This window comes from Balaenoptera ricei, chromosome 9 (genome assembly GCF_028023285.1).
Source record: "Balaenoptera ricei isolate mBalRic1 chromosome 9, mBalRic1.hap2, whole genome shotgun sequence".
NCBI classification, from domain to species: Eukaryota; Metazoa; Chordata; class Mammalia; order Artiodactyla; family Balaenopteridae; genus Balaenoptera; species Balaenoptera ricei.
In genome coordinates, this window is record NC_082647.1 from 41,161,811 (window position 1) to 41,177,161 (window position 15,351).

General features: G+C 38.6%; 1 protein-coding gene and 1 long non-coding RNA gene across 9 annotated transcripts in view; one reads left to right on the plus strand and one right to left on the minus strand.

Annotated features, from left to right (window-relative positions):
* Positions 1-15,351, plus strand: part of ELMO1 (engulfment and cell motility 1) — a 783,505-nt gene that overhangs the window by 201,405 nt on the left and 566,749 nt on the right. The gene's annotated exons all lie outside the window — the stretch shown is intronic.
* LOC132371880 (uncharacterized) overlaps positions 1-15,351 on the minus strand; it is an 83,406-nt gene that overhangs the window by 54,971 nt on the left and 13,084 nt on the right. The window contains exon 4 of one of the 2 annotated variants that reach the window (XR_009505003.1): positions 12,813-13,277. The exons of the other annotated variant lie outside the window; for it this stretch is intronic. This is a non-coding gene — a long non-coding RNA (uncharacterized LOC132371880). Of the gene's footprint in view, positions 1-12,812; positions 13,278-15,351 lie in introns of those variants that run through there. 2 annotated transcript variants of the gene reach the window in all.

The following is a 15,351-nucleotide window of genomic DNA, read 5'->3' on the forward strand; positions in this document are numbered from 1 at the left end:
TTTAGAAATGCACTATCTGTAAAGCACAATAAAATGAGATAAGCCTGTAACTCAAAAGTCAGATAATAATAAGTGTGGGTGAGGATGTGGAGAAAATGCAACCCTCATACACTGCTAGTGGGAATGTAAAATGGTACAGCTACTTTGGAAAACAGTTTAGCAGTTCCTCAGACAGTTAAACATAGAATTGACATTTGACTCAGTAATTCCACTCCAGATATATACTCAAGAGAAATGAAAACACATGTCCACACAATAATTTGTATACAAATATTAATAGTAGCATTATTGATAATAGCCAAAATGTAGAAACAACCCAAATATTCATCAACTGATGAATGGACAAACAAAATGTGGTTATCCATACAATGGGATATTAATCAGCCATAAAAAGGAATTAAGTACTGATTTCATGCTATATTGTGGATAAACCTTGAAAACATTGTGCTAAGTAAAAGCAGCCAGTCACAAAAGACCACATATCATATGATTCCATTTATATAAAATGTCTACAAAGGCAAATTTCTAGAGATAGAGAGTTGATTAGTGTTTGCTTAGGTCTGTGGAGAATATAATGGTGACAGCTAAAAAGATATGGGGTTCCCTTTTGAAGTGATGAAAAATGTTCTAAAATTGACTATTATGGTGGTTGCACAACTCTGTGAATATACCAAAAACCACTGAATTGCATACTTTAAATGGGTAATGTATGTGAATTATTATTTCAATAACACTTTGCAAAAGAAAAAAAAAGAAGAAAGAGAGAAGAAAAAGGAAAAATGAAGCAATCAGCATGATCTTGGACTCTGTTAGAAGCTCAAACTATCAAATAAAACTGTATCAATGAAATTGTTAGTGAATTAAATGATCAGAACAAAATGAAAAGAAAATGCTCACATGAAACCCCATCCCAACCTCTAATCCATTCCCTGAAGCTCATGCACCATGATGTGAATTTCAATGTTGGGCTCTTACATAAGTGAGATTTTCTTCCTCAAGCAGAACTTTGATCCTCCATACATTTGCCTTGAAAATTGGAAGCCTCAAAGCGAAGTTGGTGTCAAAGGGCCGACTACCAGGTGGCATTTGTCACAGTGTTCAACCTTTGGAGCCTCAACCTGATAGTATTTTTGTTGAGTAATCTCCCAGAATTTGATTAGGAAGTCAGTGAATCTTGAGAATGAGATCAAATGACCAAATCTTAACTCCTGAATCAGGGATAGTAAGGGCAAAGATTAAACATACTTCAACCTGTTCATGGAATCTAATTAGCCCAGAATGGATCTCTAGGCCAGTGTTTTCAAACTGTGCCCTGTGGAGGCTACTATGGGGAGAGAGCCCAGGAGGATATGCTTCAGGGCCTCCCCCAGAGAATCTCCGCTTCTGCCTGTTCTAAATACAGAGTTTCCGCTTAAAGAAGAGATTTAGCAGATTTTCGGCTAAAACAAGTATTGAAACCTAGGGATCTAGACCATATTAATTCACAGAAGCATCCTCACAAGATTTTTGGCAAAAGATAGATCGCATTCAGGTCCTGATATCACTCACAGAGGAAACCTCACCAGGTCACAGAAGACCTGCTTCCTACAAAGGACCCTCACCCAAAATATTTCTGGGAGGGTCCTGGAGGCATTTTGCATACTCTCAAGAACAAGTCAACGTTTATTCATTCAAAAAGCATCAACTCTGTGCCTGGCACAACGCAAGTATCTGCCATGCTTCAGCTGAGGAGTTCCTGCCCTTCCCTCATCCTTGACTTAGTTTTTTTGGCCAGACAATACTAACACTTCCAACCATGAGAGACAGCCTATCTTTCCAGTCACTTTTGACCAGCTACTAATAAAAAAAAAAAATGCCATAACACCTTGATGTTTCCTTGAGGAAACATGATTCTCCCTAATCCTTCCAACACAAATACATAACAAGAAGATTTTCTGGCTCTTAAAAAACTGTCTTAGGTCAGAGATAAAGCTAGATTTTCATCATGTAGCTTTAGACTGTGGGTTTCTAATATTAATGGACTATCTGCTGTTTGCAGAATAAACAGGCTTTTGAAAATGTAACTTCCAAAACCAGCCATTGCTGGTTTCATGCGGAATCTAACTAGTGTTTTCTGACTTGGCCTCACCCAGCTTCCCACTAAAATACCCACGGGGACTCAGAACAATGAACCCTCAGACAGACAACCCACCCATTACCAGAGTATGCATGGCACCTGCACTAACTCATTAGTGGTGTTCAATATTTGTAGGGAAGAAACCAGATTTGGCAGAACAAATGAAAACACCTTATGCCTTCCACCCTGACTCAGGGATCTGCGTCTCTCCCAGCCATAACTTGGACAAGTGCTCTTTTGCCTTACTCCATCTGGGAGGTCAAAGCATTAGAATCAGTCAATCTTTTCAGAGCAACCTAGGTAGAAAAAAATTGGATATTTAGATGTTTATCTCTATATTTATATTTTTGGCAATACTGCTTCTATGTGCCAATACTATGGTGAAATTATCTTAAATTTAGATGATGATAGAAAGAATTCTATTTTGTTCACTGATGTGCGCCCAGTACCTAGAACAGTGCCTGGCCATAGAGTAAACACTCAATTAATATTCACTGTTTAAATGTTTGTATGTAATTAGTTTTTAAAAAATCAATAGGGGGCTTCCCTGGTGGCACAGTTGTTGAGAATCCACCTGCCAATGCAGGGGACATGGGTTCGAGCCCTGGTCTGGGAAGATCCCACATGCCGCGGAGCAACTGGGCCCGTGAGCCACAACTACTGAGCCTGCGCGTCTGGAGCCTGTGCTCCGCAACAAGAGAGGCCACAATAGTGAGAGGCCCGCGCACCGCGATGAAGAGTGGCCCCCGCTTGCCACAACTAGAGAAAGCCCTCGCACAGAAACAAAGACCCAACACAGCCATAAATAAATAAAAAATAAATAAATAAATAAAAAACAGCCATGCGAGTTCAGTTTAAAAAAATCAATAGGACCTCAATTGGCTTCTAATCACACTTGCACTTTAGTTTTTGAAGAGAATTTAGGCATGGAATTCTTTAATAATTGATGAATAAATAATTTCATAAAGAATTTAATCATGAAATTCACCAAGAACGTAGAGGAATAAAAGCAGGAGCTTGATGAAAGAAAGAATAGTCCATTTAACAGCAAAGGAATTAAAATAAAAAGGAACTTTGTTTATTCGTGACCTTCAAGGAATCAGCCCCGCATCCTCTCCCTGCCCACCGGAAGCCAGTGCTAGCAAGTCTGCTCGTTTGCCAGAGCAGAGCTGGGTTCCCTGTCAGTGCTGCTGACAGCAAAAACAAAATAATTACTTCTTAAAGCCATGCGTTAATGGAAGCACTTGGGAGAATTCAATTTGTAAAAAATAAAGAATTCAGTGGGAACAAAAGAAATACTGTGTTAAAAGTCAGAATAGAAAGGTTAGAGACTAAAGAGAGGTGAACTGAACGAAGTGTGGGGAAACATGGTGAGCGGAAAGCACTAGGGAGACCAGCCCCGCACGGTAGTGTGCTTTGCACACGCCTCTCCACCTGCCAGTGTGGGCACCGCCCTCTGCACACTTACACCACCTGCCTCCCGCTATCCAGACAAGGTGGGGAAGACTCACTAACCTCCTGGTGTTGATCCTAGAACCTACTTATTTTAGGAAAAGGCACCAATGTCATGAGTACTGATTGGAGACTGAAGTCCACATGGAGTTAAAGGTAGCTCTGGGGCCTTCTTTCTTTCTCTTTTCTCCCTGTCCCAACTCCTATGACTCTTATCTCTAAATTATTCCTTTACTTCCTCAGCTTTGAGGAATAAACATAAAGTAGGAGGCTAAAATAGTTTTAATTCTGTCATTTAAAGGTGCTTTAAAATATAGGTTTTATTATGCTTTAAGTATGGTAAGGCCTCCAGATCAGAAGACAACTGCCACTGAAAAGATAGTTTGTTATACTCACAGATGCCAAGAAAAGGGGCATACTACATCATGGAGGGCTACATAGGGAAGCTCCAGGGTTGGTCAGGAGGCAGAGGGAGAGGGGAAAATTGTGAGCAAGAGCCTTTATTATGATTTCTGAAGGAAGGAATGGGTCTGGCATGGTACACGGACTTAGGATTGGCTAATTTGGACCATTTCAATGGACTCTGGGGCACAGAGTCTGTCCCTAGTACAGACTGTCCCTAGTCTGTTAGTTGTCTAGTACCTGACCCTGTGGAGATTCGGGCAAGTGGACAGTGGCCCAGAATGTGAAAGCTGGATAAAGGCAGTGACTGGGGATAAGGGCTCTGGATTGGTTGCTTTGCATCTGAAGGGCATGCTCACTGGCCAGTTGTTCACTATCTCTAGGAATCGGCTAGCCCCGGGAGGGGTAGTCCCTCCAAGGTCAGCAAGGCCCTAGGAATGAAAGCATCAGAACACAGAAAATAAAAGACATGGTTCATACAAGAGGCACTTGCATAGATTGAGTTTACTAGACTAGTATAGCATTTCACTTGGTGACTTCCATCATAGCACGGAACTCCAGTTTTTGGAAGGTCAGGCTCCCTATAAATTCAAAACCAAGGGCTTCCCTGGTGGCGCAGCGGTTGAGAATCTGCCTGCTAATGCAGGGGACACGGGTTCGAGCCCTGGTCTGGGAAGATCCCACATGCCGCGGAGCAACTAGGCCCGTGAGCCACAACTACTGAGCCTGTGCGTCTGGAGCCTGTGCACCACAACAAGAGAGGCCACAATAGTGAGAGGCCCGCGCACCGCGATGAAGAGTGGCCCCCACTTGCCACAACTAGAGAAAGCCCTCGCACAGAAATGAAGACCCAACACAGCCAAAAATAAATTAAAAAAAAAAAAAATTCAAAACCAAAAAGGGTCCCACAGTGAATGTGAATAAACTGCTTCTATTTCTTGGGAACCATCCTCATCCTTACCCTGAGGATTTGCCCTCTCTGAATACTAATAAAAATGCTTCAGGAGAAGGATGCTTTATATTTCATTATTGACGGTTAACTTGTCACAATATGAAGGAAAAGGATGGTTTAGGAACTATTGATGAGAACAGGGAGATTTTCTCTTCATTGCAAGGTGAAAATCCAGCCTAGTACATCAATAGTAGAAGCTCTTATCAGTCAATAGAAGTTCAGAGCCTTGGAGAAACGGGTCTGCAGGAAATTACTTTGCTGGAGTGAAAAAAAAAATGACATCAGGTTATTGGCCCCAAGTGGCTCTTAACTTCCAAAAATAAAATACAGATGAAGATGTCAAAGGAAGGGGGAATGTTCAACCACACTAAAAATTAAGATTTCCTACCAGCATATTACTGGAGTTTGGAAAGAATTCTCTCTAGCACTAAGGCTGATGGAATTGAATTGAAAAATATAATCAGTGGCTCATTCAATGAATACCAGTTTGCCAAACAGTAAGAAGAGCTTGCTTTCTTCTGCACTGTTTACACCCTGGTTGCTGGAACCCAAGAGGGGGTATATAGATTTATCTTTCTCTGGGATGGATAGACAAGCAAAGCAAAAACAGAAGCAAAATATGCCCATGGAAAAAATGTATTAACAATGAATAAAGGATGCCAGACCTGATGCTAAAAACTATAGAGGAAAAATAAGCCTCCGAAATGACTTTATTTCAGAAACCAAAGGAAATTGTTAAAAACTGTCAACCTTAACAGGATGAAAGATATAACTTTTGTGGAGATGAAGCAGGAAAAAAATAGGAATAGAAGAGTCTAAGATGAAAAGGGAACTGGGTGAGATAAGGAAGGTATTCAAGAAAACTAAAAATGTAATAATAGCAGAACCCCAAACCACAACAATTACTGGGAAAAAAACCGAAACTGTCAGAAAATCAAATCAGTGTAGAGGAGGCAAGATTTAGAAACTCTTCAGGAAAACAGAAAGAGAATAAAGAAATAAAAAATGATAAGAAAGAGGATGATAAATGTCTAGGACAGAGAACAGAGAGTCAGCTGAGAAGTTGTGTGGTGGACCTGAGGAAGGAAACACAATGACAGAACAAGAGCAAGAATCAGACAGAAATGCGTAACACTTCCCCAGACCAAAAAAACTGGGGAATTTGACTCGGTAGGCTTCATCACATTCCTAGAAAATTTAGTGCATCTTGACAAAATACTTGATATACAAGAACTACAAGAAAGGAAAAAAAAATATAAGCCTATAAGCCAAAAAGTGGGTTATGTGCAAAGGATAAAAATCAGGTTAGCCTCTGTGACACTAATCTGTGACTAGATTTTATGGTGTGAAAAGTCAGCTGATAACGACAGGAACCACTTAGTGCAAATAACTGTTGAGAATTTAGTTACCATATCAAAGACAAGTCTAAAAAAACTTTTTGAAAAAGAAGGTATATATGACAAAAGAATAATTTAATTCTTAATATTTAAGTCAAAAACTTAAAATTGTGTTACAAAACCCAAGAATTAGGGTAATTAAGGTAGGAAAAAGGTTTTAAATCCCACATATCATATGAGGACTCAGAAGATTGCTATCCATTCTTGATTTGATGTAAGAAGATTACAGTTTTTAATGTTATTTAAAAAAAAAAAAAAAACCTTAAAGACAACCAACAGCAACATGAAATGCACAATACATGACCTGCAAATCAGGGAAGATAAATGCAAACATATCACAATGTGATCCTGGTTTTAGTTTTAAAAATGCCTATTAAAAAACTCAAAATGGATAAAAGACCTAAATGTAAGGCCAGACACTATAAAACTCTTAGAGGAAAATATAGGCAGAATATTCTATGACAGAAATCACAGGAAGATCCTTTTTGACCCACCTCGTAGAGAAATGGAAATAAAAACAAAAATAAACAAATGGGATGTAATGAAACTTAAAAGCTTTTGCACAGAAAAGGAAACCATAAACAAGACAAAAAGACAACCCTCAGAATGGTAGAAAATATTTGCGAACAAAGCAACTGACAAAGTATTAATCTCCAAAATATACAAGCAGCTCATGCAGCTCAATATCAAAAAAACAAACAACCCAATCCAAAAATGGGCAGAAGACTTAAATATACATTTCTCCAAAGAAGATATACAGATTGCCAACAAACACATGAAAGGATGCTCAACATCACTAATCATTAGAGAAATGCAAATCAAAACTACAATGACGTATTACCTCTCACCGGTCAGAATGGCGATCATCAAAAAATCTACAAACAATAAATGCTGGAGAGGGTGTGGAGAAAAGGGAACCCTCTTGCACTGTTGGTGGGAATGTAAATTGATACAGCCACTATGGAGAACAGTATGGAGGTTCCTTTAAAAAACTAAAAATAGAACGACCATATGACCCAGCAATCCCACTACTGGGCATATACCCTGAGAAAACCATAATTCAAAAAGGGTCATGTACCACAATGTTCATTGCTGCACTTTTTACAATAGCTAGGACATGGAAGCAACCTAAGTGTCCATCAGCAGATGAATGGATAAAGAAGATGTGGCACATATATACAATGGAATATTACTCAGCCATAAAAAGAAATGAAATTGAGTTATTTGTAGTGACGTGGATGGACCTAGAGTCTGTCATACAGAGTGAAGTAAGTCAGAAAGAGAAAAACAAATACCATATGCTAAAACATATATATGGAATCTAAAAAAAAAATGGTTCTGATGAACCTAGGGGCAGGACAGGAATAAAGACACAGATGTAGAGAATGGATTTTAGGACATGGGGAGGGGGAAGGGTAAGCTGGGATGAAGTGAGAGAGTGGCATTGACATATATGCACTACCAAATGTAAAACAGATAGCTAGTGGGAAGCAGCCACATAGCACAGGGAGATCAGCTCGGTGCTTTGTGACCACCTAGAGGGGTGGGATAGGGAGGGTGGGAGGGAGACCCAAGAGGGAGGGGATATGGGGATATATGTGTACATATAGCTGATTCACTTTGTTATACAGCAGAAACTAACTCAACATTGTAAAGCAATTATACTCCAATAAAGATGTTAAAAAGAAAATACATTGGTATCCCTCACAATATTGGTATGTCTTTACATTTACTGGGGGATAAGTAAACTTGAAAATATATTTAAATGTAGCAATTTTTATACATGCATTAAAAACAGACACAATAGCTGTGTAAAAAAAATGTCTATTAAAATCTATATGTAATAGGCATGTATTTATTTTCATTTCAATTTTTAGTGTTTTCTAAAATAAATATAGAGAATGGATAAATAAATATATTTATTATGTAATATAAATAAATATAAATATAAATAATTTAAATAATAATTAAATTATTAATTTAAATAAATATTAATAAATTATTTAATTATTATTAATTAATAATATTGATGATTATTGGTTAAATTAATAATGCAAATTATATATATTTATATAATATGAATATATATATTTATTTATATAATAAATAAATAAATATAGTTAATTTTATATTAACTTTAAATATAAAATGTTTTATTCTTAAAAAAGAGATGTCTCTCATACATAAATGAAAAGAAATTCATTGGCATTTTCCAACCAGTTTCCATGACCAGCATATGTTTATCCTGTGCAATTCACCATCGGAACGGTCCTCATGGGCAGACTCAATTAAAAAGCCTATGAGAAAATGGTCTTAGTGCAAACTTCAGTTGGATTTTTGGAAAAAAATAATCTGAATTGCTTTAGATAACTATTTTGAACATTTACTGAGGTTATATAAAAGGTTCTTCTTTTCTTTAAATTCTAGATTGGCAATTCTTCATGTGCCTTTGTCTTTGATTAGACTATGGTCTCTTGGAGGCCCAAGATTTTTTTTTTTCCCGATTCCCACTACCTATCCAGAACCTGAATATATGTTTGTTCCACTGCAGTGAAATGAGATGATATAAATGAAATTATTCTGCCACATGGTTGTTGCCATCACCATGTTCATTCCCATTATTGGACGAAAGGCATTGAACTCACAGCTTCAGCTTTCTTTAGTTGCATCTTGGACAATTTCAAACTATTCCTCCCTCCAATTTTTTTTTAAAGTTTACTCACACCTGCAAAACCCAGGTGGTGTTTGTTACTATATATGCTTTTAATTACCAGTAGCTTAAATGTACCATAGTTGTAAAATGGCATTTTTTTGCTTACATTTAAAACTTTTTCCATCATCTGACTTTATTTAGGTCCTGACTTTTCTTCCCCCAAGTTCTATATAGCTGCATTAATTTTACTTTCTTCAGAAAACTTGTTTGAGCTAATAATTTAAACATGACATGCTTTTTCACAGCTCCAGGCCTTCACTCATGCTGTTCACTTGGCCCAAGCCTTCTTTCCCTTCCTTTCCCCTCATCATATTTACACTCATCTGAATTCAGATGTCACCTCTTTGATGAAGCTTCTTTACCTATGAGTTTCCATTGCACACTGTATGGTCATTATGCTAATGCTTCTCCAGCAGGGCAGCGCCTGTCTCCTTCACACCCAGCCCCCTTCTTAGAACACTATGACATACAAGTATTCGATAAACCCAGAGCTGACCATGAGCAAAGTCCTCTACCAGACCCCCAGGGTACAGCATTGAACAGGCAAGTAACAGTGACAAGGTACTGTCCTCAAGTAGCTCCCAAGCTTGTCTAATAAGATAAAGATTAGTTTTGATAGAGCTGTGACCAAAACAGAATGAATATGTGCAGTGTCTGTTTTGATAGGAAGGGTCTATTCTGATAGGTGATCAAGGCAGACCTACTTGAGGGGAATCTAAGGCCAAGGTCTGAAGTATAAGAAGGAGCTCGCCATGCAGAGAACCAGGTAAGCGCCTTCCAGGAAGACAGAAGAGCATGTACAAAGGCCCTGAGGAAGGCACAAGCTTGCTCTGTTCAAGGAAAAGGCCAGTGTGCCTGGAGCAGAGGGTGAGAATCACCCCCAGAGGAGAAGAGTGGCATGAGTTGAAGTCAGGCAGGGGGACCCCGATAACGCTGGCCCTGCAGCCAGCAGGGAATTTTGTTTTAATTCCACTGGCCATGAGTTCCCACTCAAGGGTTTTAAATTGGGAAGTGACATTACCTCATTTCTATTTTTAAAAGATCACTGTGGAAGTGGATTGTTACAAGACATATTTTGGGCGGACAATGGTGCTGTTTACCAAGGTTGGGAAGAAGTTGGGGTGTGGAGTGTGTTTCCGGGGCTGGGGGTAGGTTTTAGACACAATGTGTTTGAAAGTGGAACAATCAAGTAGGCAGGCAGATTTATGAATTTACACTTCATGAGAAATGTCTGGCTCAGAGATTTAATTTAGGAGATAGTCGCATCTAATGGTATTTCAGGCTATGGGATAGGAAAAGATTATTTTGGAAGAAATGGAATAGGACCCAGGTCAAGTCCTGAGGCAACCAATCATTCAGAGGTCAGATGGAAGAGGGTAAACTAGCAAAGGAGTCCAAGAAGGAGAAGCCAGTAATGTTGGGGGAGTGTGACTTGAAGGGAAACAAAAGGAGAGTATTTTAGAAGGAGGAAACAGCCTGCTGTGTGGAATGATGCTGGCACAGTGAGTGAAGGAGGATAGATGTCCTTCTGTGTTGATAAATCCCAGGTGGTTGGCCGCTTTGTCAAAAGCAGTTTTGATGGGGCGGCGGGAACAGAAGTCAGGTTGGCATGGATTGTAGAGAGGGTGGAAGTGAGAAAGGAGAGACGGTGAGGGAGTTGGCCTTCGAGACAAATTTTGCTGTGAAGGGGAGCAGGGAAGTCACTTTCTACCTATCTCCATAATACATACAGGGCATAAGGTTTTGAACACACTATAATACTTCTTCTTCACTACTGCTCAAAATATAACAAGAATCAAGTGACCAAACAGCAATATTTACAAGGAATGGTGTGGTTGGGAGAAGTCTTCTTTTAATCACGTGTTGAAACCGAGTTCCCCTGAGACTGAGTTCCCCTGCCAAGTTTATGATTAACTTCTTTATCCAAAATTTTATTCCTTTTCTTATCCCCTCTGATCTCAGTCCTGTGCTAACTGAATGCTAAACATCCAGAGTCAGATGAATAACACTGCTGTTGTCGATAACACTGTTAATGTACCGAGACTCAGGTTGCTTCTCCTGGGCAAGATGAGCTAACAGACCCACCCCGCCGTGCCCCCGGTCATGGACCACCAGACCAGAGACCCCTAAACCGCAGGCATCTTGAGTCCCAAAACTACACCTAAGAAATGTCACAAGACGATGACTACCCCCAGCCTCTTTGTTCTTCCCCTTTAAAAAATCCCTAACTCAAAGACCAAGTTGGAGTGGATCTGAGGCTTGTCTCCCACTCTCTTGCTTGGCGCCCTGCAATAAATCCTGACTTTGCTGCAAACACCTGCCGTCAGAGTTTGGCTTTCTGTGCCGCGGGCACATGAGCCCTTGCTCGGTTACAGTGTTTTTTCGTTCATTTCTGTACTATCCTACACAGCTAAATTAACAATAGCTGACATTTTAAAGGGAATTATAATTTTCCAACTAAAATATTATTTTACTCAATACTCCTAACAACCCTATGAGACAGATACTCTGACTATCCCATTTCATAGATGAGGAATCCAAGAGAGTTAAGAGATTACACCAGACCACAGAGCTAGTGAGTGGTAGAGGCAGAATGAAGACCCAAGTTCTAACTCCAATGTCTGCATTCCCAACCTTTGCAAAACAAGAGGTGGAGATAAGAGAGAAGTTATTAATGGCTTAGGATAAACACTGGAATCTTAGCTATCCTCATTTAAAGAAAAATGGTCTTTCTCAATTCACTAATAATTTTGGTAACAAGATGAATGGCTTTGTTGAATAATCCTTAGCAGTAATTTAAATAATTCTGCTGGTAGCTGAGAATAAATGAATGGAGGCCTTAGGTATGATTCCTTCCCTTTTTTTTTAGTGCTAGAAGGAAAGGGATTTAGCAAACGCTGTGAACTTCCTACTAAATTTGGAATACTGAAGACAATATTCTAAATAAGGTCTCTGACAATATGCCCCAGATATTCATAAGAGAAGTGTCTAAGTAAAAGTAGTAGTACATGCTTTATTCACTGGATTTATGAAAATGTGCTTATAGCAGTAGCTTCTAGGCATGTTTAAAAAGAAAGTAGGTTCCCCAAACATTTGACAAACTTCCATCAGTAGTTAAGGCAACATCCAGGTAGAAAAGTTGAGTCACTTTCATTACCTAAAGAGATCACCAAACGCATAACGCATAAACATCAAGAAATGACACACAGGAAGAGTGAGCATACACAGGATGGAGGCCCCCTTGAAACAGAACCCATATGGCTCTTCAAATCAATGATCTATGGATTAAGAGAGCAAAGTGACACAACTCAAGTCTAAGAGATGTTTAAGGCAGACAGTCATTCAATCATACATGCAGTTAGTCATCTCACAAATGGTTTTGAGTTTTTCTAAGCACTCAGCATTGCAAAAGAAGAAGCTCAAGCTCTTGAGGAATTTATGATCTTCATGCAGAGATGAGTTCTTTGGCTTATTTGTTGAGCGCCATAGGAGTGATAGACATAAGAGTGACATTAGGATGAATGAATACAAGGCATAGTTTAAAAATTTTTTTTTGCAATTTTTAAAGGAAATATGTGCCCAGTGTTTAAATTACAAACAAAAGAAGTAAAACAAGCACACACAATTCATCCTTAGAGAGCACTGATATTTTTGGATATGCATTTATACAGTTGAAATATAATGTACATACAAGCATCTATCTCTTTTTTTCATTCAGTGATATGTAGTGTTTCATACCACATGATATAATTTCCAACATCATTAAAAATTCTTCATTTATACAGGACATTTTAATGATCGTTTATACTCCATTATATGGATGGATAAACTGTAACTTATTAAAGCATTGCCCTATTGTTGACCATTTGAGTTTCATGCAACTTTTGATTGTTGTAGCTATAAGCTAAGCTGGAATAAACACATTTGTGCCAATCATGTTTGTCTTTTTCTTTTTTTTATAAATTTATTTATTTTATTTTTATTTTTATTTTTGGCTGCGTTGGGTCTTTGTTGCTGCACGCGGGCTTTCTCTAGTTTCGGCGAGCGGGGGCTACTCTTCGTTGCGGTGTGTGGGCTTCTCATTGCGGTGGCTTCTCCTGTTGCAGAGCATGGGCTCCAGGCACATGGGCTTCAGTAGTTGTGGCTAGCGGGCTCTAGAGCACAGGCTCAGTAGTTGTGGCACACAGGCTTAGTTGCTCCGCAGCATGTGGGATCTTCCCAGACCAGGGCTCGAACCCATGTCCCCTGCATTGGCAGGCAGATTCTTAACCACTGCACCACCAGGGAAGCCCTCATGTTTGTCTCTATCCCTTATTATTTCCTTAAGTATACATCACCAGGAGTGAGTGAAACTTCAGGGTCAAAAGATATGAACGTTTTTAGGGCTCTTGTCAGATCACTTTCCAGAAAGACTGCAGCAATTTCTACCTCTTCAAGGAATGTATAGGTGTGTCTGTCTCATTAAACTCTGGACCACTATAATCCTAACTTTAAAAAATATACATTTGTTAGTTTGATGAGGAAAACAATTAGTCATAGTTATTTGAATTCTCTGAGATTTTATTTAAATTCCATTAATGTTCCATAAGCCACCTGCATCTTCCCTTTTATAAATTATCTGTTAATATCCTTGCTCGTTTGCTTTTTGGAGTTTTAGTGTTTTAATGATGTGTTTGAGTTAATTGTATATCGATATCATACCTGTTAACAAATATTTCCAAATATCTCCCTCACTCACAGTCTGTCCACAGGAAGGACAGGAAGCAGAGGCAGAGATGCATTAAAGCATCACTTGGGGAGGAAGAGGGTTCAGTGGGTGTGGAGTTTGCAGACACATGTATGCCTCTATTCTGGCATATGAGGGTGAAAAGTGTGCTGGTAAGGGCTGTGTATGGTTCATACTTCACATTATTGTTAGTATGTGGCGATGAACTATTGGAGGCTTAAAAAAAGTGACATAATCAGATCTACATCTTAGAAATCAAGATCTAGTGGTAGGGAGGAGGCTGGATTAGAGGGAAAGACATTTTCAGTCAGCTCCTGGACTATTGGAAGAGCCTCCTCAGTGGTCTCCTGGGTTTAACTTATACAACTTTAAGTTTCTTTACGTTTAAATTTAAATATTTAAACTTAAACTAAAATATGGAATGAAGTAGGGTCAATATTTCTTTCTGAGAGAAAGAAATAAAATAGGTAAAGATGAGCGAAGAGATCAATACATTGAAAGTGTTTATGGGACTGATGTTAAAGGAACACAGGCCTTTCTTTTGCAATATGTGCCTGTTTGGTGAAATATTTGACTAAATCCTGGTAATCATACAGAAAAGTACCAGAGATGAAACTGTAAGAGATGGGCTAGCCTGACAGCAGAAGGCATTAGTGTTAGAAGTTAGAATTATTTGTAGATAATGGGTAATCTAAAAGTTTTAGACATGAATAGAGTAGCTTATTGGGAACATTAGCCTGGGAATGTGCAGTTTGGATTGGAAAGAGAGACCAACTAGAAGCAGAAAGCTCAGTTATGAGTTCATTGTTTTGGCACAATATTTCCAGAGGGCAACTTGGTGATAACGCAGCAACATATATAATACATCCATCTTTTGACCCTACAATTTCACTCCTAGGAATTTATTAGAAATAATAGGGAAAGTGTTTAGAGTTGTATGTTCAAAGATGTTCACTGAATTGCCATATATAATAAAGAAAATGTAAAAACTAAACTTCCAACAATTCATAAGATGAAATACTGTGAAGTGATTAAGTATCATGAAGTAAATCTGTATTTATGAACTTTGAAATGGCTTAATAATATACTTAAATATACTTAAATACTCTACATTTAGAGTGCCTCCTTCTTCACTTTAATCCATATATCATCCTATCCTGGTGATGCTTGTAAGATTGTTATCACAGTGGTGGTTTCTAAAGCAAATCTTATTTAAAGTAAACTTCACAAAATAGAATGGTTCAATTCTCCTCTTTCCTTCCTATAAGGAATGAAGTAAAACAGGACAAGGGCCAGGGCTTCTTTATACACAGTCCCTGATGCAAAATAGCACTCAGTAAGTCTGTGCCTAATGTTAAATTAGTGCAGGTCCTGTGTTCTGTAGGTTAGTAATACATAGTAATATACCAATTCTGTTTCATATCAATGACTGCAAAGGCACTTTTCTCCAAATACAGTTAGTCATCTGATGGCTTCAAACTTAAGTCTTCAACAGTCCCCATAAGGTCTGCTATAGAGATGTGCTGTGGATTTCTACTATAGCAGAATGATCCTGGCTCTGGATTGAGAGATTTGCTTTCAATTTGCATCTGT